Here is a 14,646-nt window from a genome sequence, read left to right on the forward strand (position 1 = left end):
TCCCCCTGGTTTTGCCAAGATGGCAGGATTAAAATCATAATTTTAGCATCCGTCTTAACTCAAGTTCCAATTGAAGCAACACGTGATTCCTTCTCACCATGATGATTGGTAAGTAGCATTAATGGTAATGATACTACTTATATCCACCTGATCCTTGCAGTTTGCTATCGTCATAGATTGAAAAATTAATGTTTTGTCCTCAATGCCATGAGAGGAAATAATTAATAAAAATATAAATCAGAGCCTTGGGAATTATGCCTATCAGACTATATGAGATAAAATGTGATTACCTACCAATAGACCTCACATGTTCTCTATCCCAATCTACTTGTTTACTACGGAAGTTCATATCAGGTGTTAGGCTTTGGCTAGAAGAAGATCCCATATGGGAATTCTGATGAAAAGACAGTCCAAGCTAGGCTAATTATGAAAATGCCACCTTCTGCCATTGCTCCTGATTAAGTCTTCTGCCTCTCCAAACCAGCTGGATATCCTGACGACCCATTCATCCTCCAAGTGTTGCCAGACGCCAGGTACCCCCACCAATTTTCCCAGGCTACATTAGAAGCTTCACCCATCAGCTGAGTTCACACAATGGGCTCACCCTACAACTTCTCCCAGACCAGAGAGATTTTCCAATGTTCCCTCCGATCTCAGCTGGCAGTTTTTAACAGGTTAAAGATCCCACAGCCAAGTGCCTCGAGTGCAAACAACCCTCAGCCCCAAGAGTTCTATGCGACTACCAACCTCTACTAATACTGCCAAGCCCCAAACCACCTTCCCAATACTCTACAGTCCCACTCGCACCTCTTGGGAGGCACGGTAGCACGGTAGTTAGCACTGTTGCTTCACAGCTCCAGCGTCCCAGGTTCAGTTCCCGGCTTGGATCACTGTCTGTGCGGAGTCTGCACGTTCCCCCCGTGTCTGCGCGGGTTTCCTCCGGGTACTCCGGTTTCATCCCACAAGTCCCAAAAGACGTAGTGTTAGGTAATTTGGACATTTTGTATTCTCCCGCTGTGTACCCGACCAGGCGCTGGAAGGTGACGACTAGGGGCTTTTCATAGTAACGCCATTGCAGTGTTAATGTAAGCTTACTTGTGACAATAAAGATTATTATTATTGTTATTATTATTGACGAGTCATTCAAAATTGTCACCTCAATGGGGAGTGGGTGATGTAGTGCTGATGTCACTGGACAAAATCCCGGCTAATGTTCAGAGGACAGGGGTTCAAATCCCACTATGACATCTGGTGAATTTTAAATCCAAAGTTCAAATGGAAATCTGGAATTGAAAGCTACTCTCAGTAATGGTGACCACAAACTTGTCATCGATTGTTGTAAAAGCCCACCTGGTTCACTAATATCTTTCAGGGAAGGAAATCTGCCATCCTTACCTGGTCTGACCTACATGTGACTCCAGACCCACAGCAATGAACTGCCCTCGGAAATGGCCCAGCAAATCATTCACTGCAAGAACAATAAGGAATGGGCAATAAATGCTGCCCTTTCCTGTGACATCCACATCCCATGTAAGAATACATTTTAAAAAACCCATCTCACCCATTGACCCCTGGATGCTGTGATGCAAACCGGAATGCTGATCTTCCTGATATACTGCTCTCTCACTGCACTGCTGTACTGATTCAAAACTGGATCTTCCAGCCTGATGGGAGAGATATCAGAGTTCTGTGTCAACAGTTCAACACTGCTCACCTCGAGGTTGTACCACTTCACAAAAGAAACGGGTTCGGGATTCTCCGGTTCCCCAGCCACGTGTTTGTCGGCAGCGCGCCGTTGATTGGCGGCGGGATTCTCTCTTCCTGCCGTTTGTCAATGGGATTTCCCAATGAAGCCACCCCACACCACCACGAAACCCATGGGCAGGGGTGCACGATTTCCAGTGAAAACAGTCCAAGCTTGTTGAACAACGAAAACGTCACCGCCTGTCATGGTTCATTGAGTCTTTCACCTCAATATCTACTCCATTCCTGCTCGACACACCAACTGGATATTCCAAGGTCCGAGGCACCTAGTTCAAGAATTTTAGACCATAACCTCTGTCTCCATTTTGTTCCATGTTTTTTTTTAGTGTTTCTTTTTGCTGGTTTGTTTCTTTATTTATTCCTTCATGTTGCATTTAAATTATAATAATCTTTATTAGTGTCACAAGTAGGTTTACATTAACACTACAATGAAGTTACTGTGAAAAGCCCTCGGTCACCACATTCCGGTGCCTGTTCAGGTACACGGAGGGAGAATTCATAATGGCCAATTCCCCTAACAGAAAGTCAACCCACGGCAACCCACGTGCATGCGCGGATTCGTGCCGACTGTGGCGCACATGCGTGATCCCGCGCCGGCCGTGGCGCACATGCATGATCTTGCGCCGCCCGTGTTGATGCCCGTTTCGGCAGCTGGAGCAGCGTGAGGCTCTCCAGTACCGTGCTTACCCGCTGTGCAGCGCAGGATTGATGATCCTAGCGGCCAGATGACGCTGTTGTAAAACGCTCCGGCGTTTACGACAGCGTCACCACTTAGCCCCAGGATCGGAGAATCCCACCCCATATATTTGTTTCATTATTATACCCATTCCCACTCTCTTCGCGTTCATCTCTCTTGCCCTCCATCCTTTCCCAGACCTTTCCTCTTGTCCTTACTTCCCACACCACTCTTGTCCTGGTTTCAAACTCTTGTATTTCTTCAGTTTTGATGAAAGGGCATCGAGCTGAAACGCTAACTTTGGGTGGGATTCTTCTCTGTCCATTCACAGCAGCGGGATTCTCTAGTCCTGTTGCAGGGAATGGGAAATTTGGCTGAGCGCTGAATTCTCTGTCCTGGCTAGCAGGGGTAGCGGTGCGGACTCAAAATGGAGAACCCTGGCTTTGTTTCTCTCCGCAGACGCTCACTGCTCTGCTGAGCATTCCCAGCACCTTTTGGCGTCTGATTTCAGATTTCTAACATCCGCAGCATTAGAACTTTGTCGCGAAGGCTTAATTGAGATTTGCATCATTCGATATTCAGTGTAATGAGAACAGGAAAGGGAACAGCGCTGCCAGCATCTACTTCACCAACGTCAGTGAATTATTTTGCAGAGAACTGAGAACTTTGGTAGAAATACCAGAATTCATCGGATAACATTCAGGCTCGGGATGATAAGGGGCCAATAATATGCGGGGTGCTCGGTAATGGCCATCAATAAATCCTGGACTTGCCAGGGACACCCACATCCCATGGTGGGCAGCACAAGTGGATAGCACTGTGGCTTCACAGCGTCAGGGTCCCAGGTTCGATTCTCCGCTGGGTCACTGTCTGTGTGGACTCTGCACGATCTCCCCGTGTCTGCATGGGTTTCCTCCGGGTGCTCCGGTTTCCTCCCACAGTCCAAAGACGTGCAGGTTAGGTGGATTGGCCACGCTAAATTGCCCTTAGTGACCAAAAAGGTTAGGAGGGGATATTGGGTTATGGGGATAGGGTGGAAGTGATGGCTTAAGTAGGTCGGTGCAGACTCGATGGGCCAAATGGCCTCCTTCTGCACTGTATGTTCTATGAAATAATTCTAAAATACACTCCGATCTTTTAATACAGCTGTTGTTTAATCATGCGGAATGCGCTTGCCAGAGTTTCATCATGTGGCAGTCTCTCTGCTAATCTCACGGACATTAATGATAATAATTTTAATGTGTTAAACCGTCTTTTCACCTGACTTGTGAAGGTGCTGTTTTGCAGTGAGTCAGCAACAGCAGCAACTTGCATTTACGTATCACCTTTAACACAGAGAAAAAGCTCGAAAGCCGTTCATGAGGATGTAGCAATAAAATGGATGGAGAGGAAGAGAAGGCATATTAAGGCAGGGAAGTTGTTGGGGTGGTGGTGGTGGTGGGGGGGGGGGAGGGCACGTGATGCATGACTACATGTTGTACATATTGGTCAAAGGTGAGTTAACTGTCTTAAAAGAAGAGGTGTGAGAGTTTAGAGGGGAAAGGGTGTTAGAAAGGAATTGTCTCAACATGGGCCTGGGTGATTGAAGGCACAACAGCTCTGAGAGAAGAAGAAGATGAACAAACAGCCAGAGACAGAGCAATGGAGTTTGTGGGGAGGGCGAGGAAGCGGATGCTGCGGAGCTGGGGAAGGTTATAGAGAAACTAGAGATTGAGGGTGTTAGAAAGAGCTGGAAGCTATTTCTATTGCGAAAGAGGCAATGACTCCATTTTGAAAGAGAGGGGAGTAACACCCGAAGAGAGATACCCACTTTCAATGTTAACAGGTAAGGCAGTCAGGCACTGAAATTGGGAGGGGTCAACAATTTAGTGGGAATGGGTTTGAGAGAGCAGAGGTTGAAACTTATGGGCAAGGGACGCTTGAGATTGAGGGCAAAAGGGAAACAAGGAGAGAAATTGGGGAAACAGCCGGTTCAGGGCTACAGTCAGAGGGAATGTGTGAGGAGGCGTGACTTGTTTGGAAAAGAGATCTGGGGCAATTCGCTGAATGCCACTATGGTTGAGACCACCCTGAAAAGTCCATAAGCCTGTCACACCAGCGGTTGGAAGTGAGAGTGGACGAAGTAGGGCACAGAGGTGTAAGGAAATTATAGATTCTGGAGAAAACAAGTGAGAGTTTATCTTGTTCTCCGGAATAATCCTGGAAATGTGGACAGTTTGGCCTGATGGTGAGGAAAGGCTGATTGTTGTGGTCCTTCGAGAGAGACTCAAATCTGATTGTTTGAGGGAGTGGAGGTGACGCCACACCGTATAATATGACAGCAAGTCGAAGATCAAAGTCTTGACAGTTGTGTAACGACTGGGATGGGTGGAGTGCTAATGAGTATGCAGGTTCCATCACTAGTTTAGAAATTTAACTCACTCACCAAAACAACCAGTTATTTCCCTTTTGCTATTGCTAGACACAGGATAAAAGCGACTGGCCGGGGTTTTTCACTCCTGAATTGGTTAGATCATCCACGGCAGATTCAAGGGCCCAGCCATAAATTCATTGACTTGCGACGGGATTGGATGATCTCAGTGGTGGGCGTGTCCAGAAAATCCCTCCCCTTAAACCAGGCTTCTTTCAATAGGAGTGGCGCCCGGGGGCGATTCACTCTCCCTTGTCATGCAAATTTATGCATGACAAGAAGCTTATGGGATTCTGTTTGGATCCCGCTACCTGGTCGGCATTATGAGTGGGCTTCCTGATAGTGAGGTCAGGCGGATGGCCCCCTCACCCACAGAATCCAAATCCTGTCACCCCGCTGACAAGTAGTGACATCCTTCCCGCACCAGCACAGGAATCATGGGTCAACTCCACCCCCTACAGCACGTACGCATGAGGGTGACCTGAGCATCCCTCACTGCCCCACTGACCCCCCTCATCAGACCCGCAACAGAGACCCCCCCATCAGACCCCCATCAGAGACTCCCATAACAGAGACCTCCTCATCAGAGACCCTCTATCAGAGACCCCCAGTCTGTGCTTGGAAGCTAAAGGGAAGGCCAGGCAGAAACAGTGAAAAATCACTTCTTTTTCACTTACCATTCCCTTACACCTGCTGCCTCAGACAGAAGTGTTGAAAGCAGCAGCTATTACTTCAGAGAAAGTCAAAACACATAATAATAATAATCTTTATTATCACAAGTCTTACATTAACACTGCAATGAAATTACTGTGAAAATCCCCTAGTCAACACATTCCAGCACCTGTTCGGGTCCACTGTGGGAGAATTCGGAATGTCCAATTCACCTAAAAAGCACATCTTTCGCGATTTGTAGGAGGAAACCGGAACACCCAGAGGAAAACCCATGCAGTCACGGGGAGAACATGCAGACTCTGCACAGTCAGTGACCCAAGCCAGGAATCAAACCTGGGTTCCTGACGCTATGAAGCAACAGTGCTAAGCATCATGTCACCATGCCCTCATGCCGCACATCACAAGGCTTTAAACCCTCTCACACCCTTTGATCTGCGAGGCTTATATTCACTTTCAAAGAGAAATAGTTTTCAATAGGTTGTAATTGACTGGACAGTAGCTTCTAGGCAGCTAGGTGTCTGGATTATTTATTGTCATTTCCCTTCACGCTTGAATATATCTTAAGTACCTTGTTGGGAATCTAACACTAATGCTTAGAAACATCTAGGAGATAAGTGCTTTCACTTCCTCTTTCTCTCAGCAGAAAGCACTTAAATACCATTGATGTGGTGAGGACCTATCAATCATAGTGAGAGAATGAACCAGATTCCGTCAGGTGTCATGGGCTGGAAACATTACCCTGCATTCTGCGCCTGGCATGAATCCAATTTAGGCATTCTCCCGCTATTCCCCGGGAATGGTAGAAGGTGTGCCAAGCCCAATGAGGTGTTAGAATTGTCCCCATGGTTTTCCCAACAGTTGGGAGTTTCAAAGTGCAACTGTAAGTGACCTAAGGGAATGTACGTTTAAGGGTTGTACAGAGAAAGAAGTGAAGATGGAAGCAGGAGGCGGTTATATGTGGTGAGAGATAAAAGGTAAGAGTTGGAGATGGCCTGGAATGTGACTGAGACAATGAAGTAAAGTAGGGGATGTGAATATGCATCAAGATACCTTACAGGAGATGGCCAGTTGAGAGAGAAGCGGGTAGTGAAATGAGAGGAGATCGGATAAGGAGAGATGAGATTGAAATTGAGGATGAGGATCTTCTTATTGCAGAAGATAAGCGATGAAAGGAAGAATGATATCTCAGGCAGAACTTTGGAGCTAAGTGAACAGCAGAAGACAAACATTTCAAAGGGAACGAACGATGGATGGAGCAAGGTGAGACACTCAAAGGAGGAAAAGGTGCCAGAGAAACAAATAGGTATGTTTCGCTGACAAGAGCCACATTGCCAGTGGAGGATTTTCGGAAGCACAGGGTGTGGAAAATGTATGGAGGCTTCAGACGGGGAAATGTGTTGCCACCTATGAGTCAAGTTTCAGTCAGACCATGGGCCGGATGTTTCCTGGGTGAGTTATGATCCCAACAGTTGGATCAATTCTAGGTTGCGCAGCTGTTCCCAAGCGAGGGGGAAGAGGATGCAGATAGTGCTAAACACTGGAACGACATGTCATGGGACGGCACGGTTACACAGTGGTTAGCACTCTGCCTCACAGCTCCAGGGTCCCGGGTTCAATTCCAGCCTCGGATTACTGTCTGTGTGGAGTTTGCACTTTCTGCTCGTGTCTGCGTGGGTTTCCTCCGGGTGCTCTGGTTTCCTCCCACAGTACAAAGATGTCCAAATTAGGTGGATTGACCATGTTAAATTGCCCCTTAGTGTCCAAAAGGTTAGGTGGGGTTACTGGTTTACGGGGATAGGGTGGAGGTGTGGGCTTAAGTAGGCTGCTCTTTCCAAGGGCTGGTGCAGACTCAATGGGCCAAATTCCCTCCTTCTGCGCTGTAAATTCTATGATTCTATGAACTCAGGAAGGCCCAGGCTCAAGTCCCCCTTTCCGACATGAAAAAGCTGACTGATGCTCTGCATTATCATTCCAATGTGAACTCTTATTTCCCATATACTAAATGAATATGAGGACCAGAGGGCAACAAAGTGGGTGGGAGAGCTGCACTTGATTGACATGATGTTTCATTGGTTAGTGGCACTGTCCATCATAAGAACATAAGAACTAGGAGCAGGAGTAGGCCATCTGGCCCCTCGCGCCTGCTCCGCCATTCAATGAGATCATGGCTGATATTTTTTGAACTCAGCTGCACTTTCCGGCCCGAACACCATAACCCTTAATCCCTTTATTCTTCAAAAAACTATCTATCTTTATCTTAAAAACATTTAATGAAGGGGCCTCAACTGCTTCACTGGGCAAAGAATTCCATAGATTCACAACCCTTTGGGTGAAGAAGTTCCTCCGAAACTCTATTGAATATTGCACGGAATTGATTCACCTGCCATAAATGGGTAATAACTTACGCGCAGTGGGTGGAGATGTGAGAATGTTGGATATAAAACAAAGAACTGGGATGGCAAAATATAACCAGGAGTCTGCACATCTCCTTTGAGTACACCAAGAATTCAAGCAGATTCTGGAATTTAAAAGGGGCCATATTTGGCCTTTCAAATTCCTTACCTATTCAGGCCTACAAAATGTAACTTGCTGTGACATTTGTACAGCATCCAGCATATTCCAAGTAGTTCGAATCATATATTGAAATGTTGAGAGTTTTTTAAAAATCTATTAAATGGACAACACTCTACAGTGATCCTGATCACCCAACTCTTCTTGATAACCGTTGATTAGATTAAATTTAGATTTATTGTCGCATGTACCAAGATACAGTGAAAAGTATTGTTCTACGTGAAGTCCAGGCAGATCGATTCATACATGAATACATGGTACATACTATAAATACACAATGTAAATGCATAAACATAGACATCGGGTTTAGCACACTGGGCTAAATCGCTGACTTTTAAAGCAGACCAAGGCAGGCCAGCAGCATGGTTCCATTCCCGTACCAGCCTCCCCAAACAGGTGCCGGAATGTGGCGACTAGAGGCTTTTCACAGTAACTTAATTGAAGCCTACTCGTGACAAGTGATTTATATTATATTATTATATATAGTACGACAACTGTAGAGAAGATGTGTAGAAAGATCAGTTCAGTCCATAAGACGGTCATTCAGGAGTCTGGTCACAGTGGGGAAGAAGCTGTTCGCAAATTTGTCTATTTTCTGCCGATAGAAGAAGTTGGAAGAATGATTAAGGCGGGTGGGAGGACTCTTTGACTATGCTGCCCACTTGTCCCAAGGTGGCGGGAGGTGTAGATAGAGTCAATGGATGGGAGGCGTGTTCACGACTCTCTGTGGTTTCTTACGGTCATGGGTCAAGCAGTTGCCATACCAGGCTGTGATGCACCCAGATAGGCTGCTTTCTATGGTACATATACAGAAATTGGTAAGAGTCAATGTGGGCATGCCGAATTTCCTTAATTCCTGAGGAAGTATAGACACTATTGTGTTTTCTTGGGCGACATGCGTGGACCAGGACAGATTGTTGGTGATGTGTGCACCTCGAAATTTGAAGCTGTCAACGATCTCCACCTTGGCACCATTGATACAGACAGGGGGATGTACGACACTTCGCTTCCTGAAGTCGATGACCAGCTCCTTAGTTTGCTGACTTTGAGGGAGAAATTATTGCCATTGCACCATGCTGCTAAGTTCTCTATCTCCTTCCTGTACTCTGACTCATCATTGTTTGTTTACTGATCCACTATGGTCGTGTCATCAGCAAACTTGTAGATGGAGTTGGAGCTGAATTTTTCCACGTAGTCATGTGTGTATAGGGAGTATAGTAGGGGGCTAAGTACGCAGCCTTGCAGGCCCACAGTATTAAGGACTATCGTGGCAAAGGTGTCAATGTTTATCCTTACTGATTGAGGTCCGTGGGTCAGGAAGTCGAGGGTCCATTTGCAGATGGAGGAGCAAAGTCCTAGGTTTTGGTGTTTTGATATGAGCTTGGCTGGGACTATGGTGTTGAAGACAGAGTTGTATTCAATGAACATAGGTGCCTTTTTTAATCAGGATGCTCCAGGGATGAGTGTATGGCCAGTGAGATAGCATCTGCTGTGGACCAGTTGTGGTAGTATCCAAATTGCAGTGGATCAAGGCAATCTGGAAGGTTGGAGTTGGTGTATCTCATGACTAACATCTTGAAGCACTTCATAATAATACACGTCAGGGCCACTGGTTGATAGTCACTGAGGCAGGCTGCCTGGTTCTTCTTTGGCACCGGTATGAGAGTGGTCTTCTTGAAGCAGGTGGGAACCTCGGATCGGAGTAGGGAGAGGTTAAAGATGCCTGCGTACACACCCGCCAGTTGGTCCGCACAGGATCTGAGTGCACAACCGGGGACTCCGTCAGGACCCATTGCTTTCCATGAATTCACTTTCGAGAAGACCGATCTAACTTCTGAGGTTGTGATGGTAGATATGGGTGTGTCCGAGGTTGTTGGGGTAGGTGACATTAGTTTGTGGTTGCCTGCTCAAAACAAGCATAGAATGCATTGAGTTCATCGCGTGGGGTGCTCTGTTGTCAGAGATTATACTCGGCTTTGCTTTGTGCCCGTTAAATTGTGTAAGTCTTGCCAGAATTGGTGAGAGTTCGTGTTGTTAGTCTGTGACTCTAGCTTAGTCTGGTTTAGATTGTGATTGTGTGGACTTTAATTAAAAGTTGCAACTTTGAGAACCCTCACTGGATCAGTTCCTAAATCTAATTATTTTAGAGGAGGCAAACAACTGATTGTGGTAGACCGTATTATATGTATTGCGGTACCTGTATTGGAGGTACTACTGTATTAGAAATACGTGGGTAAATCCCTGTCTGCTGGCTCCGTCCAGTGGATGGTATAAAGAGGTGTTCCCCTGGCTGCAGTCATTTTCTGTTACGAGCTGCTGGGGAACACATCTTGTCTCATAAAGCCTTCGATTATTCTCTAATCTCGCTTTCGCAATAATTGATCGTGCATCAATTTATTCAACAAGATATTGAAAGATGGAGCTCCGCATCAAGCCGGACCGTCTGCAACTGAGGCCCCACGCAGCAAACACTTTGGCCACCTTTGATCACTGGCTGGCTTGCTTCCAGAGCTACATCAGGACGTCCACAGACCCATCCACGGAGGACCAAAAGTTACAGATCCTCTACCCGAGGGTGAGTCCCGAAATCTTTCCACTCATCAGGGACGCACCTAAATACGCTGAAGCTATGGCACTGCTGAAAGGGCACTATATTCGCCCGGTGATTCAAGTACATGGTAGACGTCTTCTGGCCACCAGACGCCAAATCCCGGGGAAATCCCTGGACGACTTCTACTGCTCCCTGCTAGCCCTTGGTAGGAACTGCGACTGTCGACAAGTTTTGGCTACCGAGCACACTGAACTCTTAATTCGGGACGCCTTCGTCACAGGCATGCTGTCCACACAAATCCACCAGCGGCTGTTAGAAGGAGATACACTCGCTCTTAAGGAGGCTAGGAGACTCGCAAACTCTTTAGAGTTGGCCTCCAGTAATGCCCAGGTGTACGCCCCCGGCAGCATGGCACCCCCATGGACAGCGTGGACCCCACCTGCTTCCAACCCGACCTCATCCTCCAATTCACTGCAAGCCTGCGCCACGCGGCAGTTCTTCCACTTCATCAAAACCTGCAACCTGCCCTACTCCATAGAGGAGGTCAGGACCATCACCAGAAACTGCCAAATCTGCGCAGAGTGCAAGCCACACATCGACTGGCCAGATAAAGCACATCTGGTGAAGGTCTCCTGCCCCTTTGAGCGCCTCAGTATAGACTTCAAAGGACCCCTCCCCTCCACCGACCACAACACGTACTTTCTGAACGTGGTCGATGAGTTCTCCCGGTTCCCATTCGCCATTCCCTGTCCCGACATGTCTGCTGCCACCGTCAATAAAGCCCTCCACAGTATATTCACACTGTTCGGTTTCCCCAACTACGTACACAGCGATAGGGGGTCCTCCTTTATGAGTGACGAGCTGCGTCAATTCCTGCTCAGCAAGGGCATTGCCTCAAGCTGGATGACCAGTTACAACCCCGGGGAAATGGACAGGTGGAGAGGGAGAACGGGACGGTCTGGAAGTCCGTTCTGCTGGCCCCACGGTCTCGAAATCTCCCGGTCTCTCGCTGGCAGGAGATCCTCCCCGATGCTCTCCATTCCATACGGTCACTCCTGTGTACCACAACTAATGCAACCCTCCCATGAACGTCTTCTTGTTTTTCCCAGGATGTCCACTTCCAGGGCATCACTCCCAACATGGCTGGCAGCTCCTGGACCCGTCCTGCTCCGGAGACATGCGCGGACCCATAAGTCTGACCCGTTGGTCGAGAGGGTCCACCTTCTTCATGCTAACCCGCAGTATGCCTACGTGGCACGCCCCGATGGACGCCAGGACACGGTCTCCCTCTGGGATCTGGCACCCGCTGGATCCCCACCCACGGCCCCCTCACCAACCCCTCCACCCAAACCATTCTTCTCTGCTCCACCCACTTCCCCACCAGCGCACCTCACCGCAGCCCCCGCCCCAGGAGGATCTGTCCTCCCACTGGTTCCACCCAGAGGTAACGAAGCAGAGGACTGCACGCTCCTGGAGTCGAAAATGCCTGAGTCGGTGCCAGCATCACCACCGAGACTGCGACGGTCGCAGAGGACCATCAAAGCCCCCGATCGATTGATTTCTTCATTGTAATTGTTACTGTGGTTGTTATTGTTACTGTTCAATGTTTTGCCACCACCCTACCAGACTTTTTTTTCAACAGGGGGTGAATGTGGTAGACCGTATTATATGTATTACGGTACCTGTGTTGGAGGTACTACTGTATTAGAGGTACGTGGGTAAATCCCTGTGTGCTGGCTCCGCCCAGTGGATGGTATAAAGAGGTGTTCCCCTGGCTGCAGCCATTTTCTGTTACGAGCTTCTGGGGAACACATCTTGTCTAATAAAGCCTTTGATTATTCTCTAATCTCACTTTCACAATAATTGATTGTGCATCACTGATCCTGGGGTGATTACTGCTCTTCTTTTACACAGAGGGATGGTTTGTGCGATGGGAGCGTTTTATGGAACCCAAGCATCGGAATCCAGGCCATTGTTTAATGAATAAAAGTTCACTGCATTCCTTTTTGAAGCTGTGTCATTGTTAGAAAATTCATTACATCGGTAATTTATACAATGTAGTATCAATTTTGCTCAGTCGGTTGAATTGCAACTTGGTGGTTCAGCTTTTGACAGTGAATAGGGAGTGAGTTGTAATGCTGCTGTTTTAACATAGCTAACTAGCCATATAAATACTGTGGCTGTACGAGTAGGGGTGGGACTTGGAACCCTGCGGGGAATGAGTCACCTCCAGACTCCCCAAAGCCTGTCCACCATCTACAAATCAAGAGTATGATGGAATGCTCTCCTCTTGCCTGTATGAGTGCAGCTCCAACAACAATCAAGAAGCTTGACACCATCCAGGATAAAGCAGCCCCACTTGATTGGCACCCTATCCACAGACGTTCACTACCTCCACCACCGATGCACAGTAGCAGCCGTGTGTACCATCTAGCCACCCACCAGCACGGTGTGAACACCGCATGGACTTCGGCAGTTCAAGAAGGAAGCGCATCACTCTCTTCTCAAGGAGAGTTAGGGATGAGAATTAAATGCTGGCCGAGCCAGCGGAGCCCACATTCAAGGGGGGAAAGAAATCACTGACCTCTGAGTCAGAAGATATAAAAATGAAAGATTTAGCTATTCAAGCAATTTCTGGAAAACCTTTGAACAGAAAATGAAAACTAATATGGTGCCGTGTGTTTTCATGAGCTGATTGTGAAATCGTTACAATTCAATACAATTTAATACATATGTGTAATTTAACATAGCACATTCAATTGCAACAAAACTGGTATTCTGTGCAGTGGAACTGAAAGTCCAGGACAAACAGATTGATGAACCTTCCCAAATTCAACAAGTTAAAATAGTTACATAAAGTGATCAGAGTGCCCAGAAACAGTAGAAATATCAGAGCCCATGATTTCTCTCCCAGACCCAGTTGGGAAGATGTTGGATGTGATTTTCCCAGAGGCAGTCAATGAGGAAGCCGTCTTCGGGCATCCCATCCAATGAGCAATGGTAGCTGGGCTTCAGCAGTGGGATGTACATTAACTACAGCCTGTGGATATGTCTGCCATCTGACTTTGCAGTGTCAGCATAATGGAGAGGCCAGCATCCAGAGTAGTGTGGCTGAATGGAGGCGCTGTCAGTGGGAGGGAAGCGACAGCGCAGCAGGTACAATGAAATGAAAATCGCTTATTGTCACGAGTAGGCTTCAATGAAGTTACTGTGAAAAGCCCCTAGTCGCCACATTCCGGCGCCTGTCCGGGGAGGCTGGTACGGGAATCGAACCGTGCTGCTGGCCTGCTTGGTAAGCCAGCGATTTAGCCTAGTGAGCTAAACCAGCCCCTTATACATATACATACATAAACATAGACAGAGAGATCAGACTCTGTGAAGTGGCTGCTAGTGATACACCTTCAGCTTGGGAACAGGTGAGTCTTGAGAAATATTGGCAGAAAATGAATAAAAGACCTCAAATGTTTTGCAGCTTCGATCTCCCGCTGTGGAACTGCCTCTAATATTTGGCCAGGACCCTGATCTGGCTTTGCCGCACCAGGAAACCTGCCTCCCTCTTTCAAAAAGGTCTTCAGTTGGGGCTATCCCTGGAGTAATTCTTAGGTTATCCCTGAGTAATCGCATCGTGGGTGTCCCCTATTTTACCGGCCATCTACACTCTTGTTTCCAAACTCTCTTCAAGGATTTGGGAAAATTCCGACCATGACGTGTAACGCAATCATTCACAATAAGTTCATGAATGTCAACGACTACTACTCCTCAGGTTGTGTGCACCTCACATAGAGTCCAAGGAGGCAATGGTGACTGGAGTGAGTGTGAGGACAAAGAGGTTTGCTCCCAATGGCAGGCTTGAGTTGGAATGTCAGTGAAGGAGGAGGATGGTGCAATTGGGACTGCTACAACAATGTATGTCTTCTGAACAACCACTATTATGGAGAATCAACAAGAGTTTTGGAGACAGAATAGATGCAAGAGCAGATGGATGCATTGTCGGAGGTTGTC

The sequence above is a fragment of the Scyliorhinus canicula genome, chromosome 12 (genome assembly GCF_902713615.1).
Source record: "Scyliorhinus canicula chromosome 12, sScyCan1.1, whole genome shotgun sequence".
Classification (NCBI taxonomy): domain Eukaryota; kingdom Metazoa; phylum Chordata; class Chondrichthyes; order Carcharhiniformes; family Scyliorhinidae; genus Scyliorhinus; species Scyliorhinus canicula.